Raw genomic sequence first — 3,646 nt, forward strand, 5'->3', positions numbered from 1 at the left:
TGATGTGGTGGGTAAAGGAGCTTTTACTGTTAAGGATTTTGACTGCCTTGTTTTCCCCCAGAGCTACCATGAGGTGGCTGACCCATTAATTAAACCTCTGAGTAGGAAAAATGGGAAGGTGGCTATCATTTATATTGATTCAGAGATTCAGAACATGACTGAGGTTTGCAAATTTTCTCTCATTGGTAAGTTCCAGATGGGACACCCAAAAATAGAAGCCATTAGAAAATTCTTTGATGGCATTAAACTCAAAGGTGTTTGGAGGGTGGGTCTCATTGATGGCAGGCACATCCTTATTAAGCTATCAAGAGAAGATGATTATGCTAGAGTTTTCTCCAAATAGATTTTATAGATTGATGATATTACTATGAAAATCTTGAAATGGTCCACTGAGTTTGACCTGAGCAAGGAGCTGCCTGTAGTTCCTATTTGGTTCAAACTCCCTGGGTTAAGGCTTCACTTCTTTAATCATAAAGTTCTGTTTAATATTGGTCAAGCTCTGGGAAAACCTTTGAAGTTGGATGTCCCTACTTACAACCTTTCTAGACCTTCAGTAGCCAGAATATTAGTGGAAAGGGATATCACCCTTCCTGTTGGGGAGGAAATTTGGTTGGGGACTAAGCATAATGGCTATTGGCAAAGGATAGTTGTTGAATAGAAGCCATACTACTGTTTCCATTGCAGCATGTTTGGGAACACTGATAACAAATGTTATAAAAGCCATCCCCATCTCAGAAGAACTGCTGGGGGGACTTCAAAGGAGGCTAATCATTTCTCTGTTGATGTTGGGCTTTTGAGAAAAGAGGATTATGATAATCCTTTGAATCAAGTGATAACCAAGGGTAGTGAGGATGATGGCCATCAGGGCATCATCCCTGTCCAAGTTGAGAATGAGAATGTTGACCAGCTGGACCAGCAGGATGTACATGATAAGGCCAATGCTATTTCAGAAGCTGACCTTTCAGGTTATAACCAGACAATCAATGAAGTACAAAACACTGATTGGAATACTATTGAGGGGATACTAATCAGGATTTAGGGGTTGAGGCTGCCCTGGGCAAACAACAGATTGACACAACCTTGATTAAGGGGTTACAAACAGTACTGGAGGATGAATGGCTTGTCTAGAAAGCAAAGAAAAAGAAAAAGGGTTTCCAAGTTTTAAATTCTGAAAAGGGGGGAAGTTGCATTCTCAGGGATAGAAAATCTCATAAAGAAGCTATAGAGGATATGGCTAAAGCCAGAAGGAGGGGAAAATCAGTATCTATTGGATGATGAACTTTCTATGTTGGAGTGTTAGGGGATTGGCACATCCTAAATCCCTTAACAGACTGATGGCCTTGAATAGGATGTATAAATTTTAGTTGATGGCTATTCTGGAGCCTATGGTCTCTAAAAATTCCCAGAGAATTATAAAAAAAATTCTTTGGTTTTCTTTATGTTTCTAATTTGAATAACAAGATTTTGGTATTACATACGAAGGAGGTGTCTTGCAGTATACTGTGGGATCACCAACAATTCCTCCATATCAAGCTTCAAGTTGGGAGTCAAACTGGTCTGGCTGCTTTTGTATATGTTGGGTGCTCTTATAGTGCTAGAAAGGAGCTTTGGGAGAGTCTTAAGGCTATTAGTAGCTCTTGTAACTCTTTTTGGATGGTTGGTGGAGACTTTAACTGTATTTTTGTACCTTCAGAAAAGTTGTGTGGTGCCCTCCTGACCTCAACAAGATGAATTATCTCAATGATCAAAGCAACTTGCTGGTCTGTATGACCTTGGTTTTTCTGGTCCAAAATTTACCTGGAGGAGGGGTCAACTTTGGGAAATCTTAGACAGAATTTCTGTGAATTCCATGTGGCTTAGTGAGTTCATTCACACTTCTGTGCAGCATCTCAGCATGACAGGATCAAATCATAGACTACTGCTTATGAAAATTTCTGCATCAAATGTCATGCACAAGCCAAGTTTTAGATACCTCAACATGTGGTCTTCCCACAAAGACTTCCTTAATCAGGTCTCATTGGTTTGGAGGGATTGCCACCATTCCAACCCTCTGATTAAGTTATGGCAACTGCAAAAGAAGTTAGGCAGACACTTATCTAACTGGAATTGGAAAACAGTGGGAGATATCAACTTAAATGTAGTGGAGGCTGAAGAGACAGTTGCTATTTTGGAAGCTGAAATAGAGATTAACCCTGATGTGGAGAAGGATCTATTGATAGCAAATGAAAAGTTGATGAATTCCATCTATATGCAGGAGGAGTTTTTTTCCCAAAAGGCTGCTAAGACCAGATTTTATGAAGGGGATAGAAATTCAAAATATTTTCATGCTCGTATCAAGTTTAGAAGAAAGTGCAACACAATTCATAAGATTAGGGAGACTGATGGCAAGTGGCTCCATTCTGATGACTTGATTGCTGTTAGTGCTGTTAACTACTACCAAACACTCTTTAAACAACCTTTTGCTCTTAGGCCCACCATCCAACAGGATTTGTTTTGCAGGGATGAGAACTTCATGAGGGGACTAGATCTGACATCTATCCCTGGGGAAGAGGAAATTTGGTCTGCTCTAGCTTCCATTGATAGCTCCAAAGTTGTTGGTCCTGATGGATTTTCTGCTGATTTCTATAAGAAATCATGGAAGGTCATTAAAGATGATATTATAAAGGCTGTCCAAGGTTTCTTCAGAGGTTTGGATCTTCCCAACTATTTTAAAAGCTCCAACATAACTCTAATTCCCAAATCTTCTTCTGCTATCTCTTGGGATCTTTTCAGGCCCATTAACCTCACAAATGTGTCATCTAAAATGATTAGTAAAGTGATCTCAAACAGACTCCAACCCCTCCTTCCCAAGCTTATTTGTGAGAACCAGCCAATTTTCATTAAAGGGAGAAGCATTGTAGAGAATTTTCTGCTAGCCCAAGGACTGGTGTTGGATCTGGACAAGCAATGCAGAGGGGGGAACCTTATAATGAAATTGGATATTAGGAAGGCATATAACACCATCAACTGGGATTTCTTTGAGGAAGTGTTGTATGCTAAGGGATTTAATGAAAAATTTATCTTACTGATACATAGATGGCTAAGAAACAACTCTCAATCTGTGTTTATAAATGGTAAATCTGATGGTTTCTTCACCTCATCTAGAGGAATCAAGCAAGGTGACCCACTGTCTCCAACTATCTTCATCATTGCTTTTGATTACTTTTCTAAAATGTTGAATCAGCTCATGGTTTCATCCCCTCGTACACTCTACAGTCATAGATCCAACATTGTTGTGAATCATTTAGCATTTGTTGATGATGTTATTATCTTTGCCAAAGCAACCAAACTAGCTGTTAAATTGGTTCTTCAATGCCTGGAGAAGTTTCAGAAATGTTCTGGTATGCAATTCCATACTAAGAAATGTCTTTTGGTGTTTAGCAAAAAAGTTAAACCTGAAATTAAGCATTGGACTACTGACATTAGTGGCTTCAAGACCAGCTCTCTGCCTTTAAAATACCTAGGTACTTTGCTTGTGAACGGGAAAACAAGACAAGTTCAATTTGATGATTGTAAATTCAGGATAAACTAAACTGCTGGGCAAATTCATTCCTTTCCAATGGGGGTAGAGTTACTCTTCTAAAAAGTGTCTTGACAGCTCTTCCAT

Source organism: Phalaenopsis equestris, unplaced genomic scaffold (assembly GCF_001263595.1).
Source record: "Phalaenopsis equestris unplaced genomic scaffold, ASM126359v1 Scaffold228045, whole genome shotgun sequence".
Taxonomy (NCBI): Eukaryota; Viridiplantae; Streptophyta; class Magnoliopsida; order Asparagales; family Orchidaceae; genus Phalaenopsis; species Phalaenopsis equestris.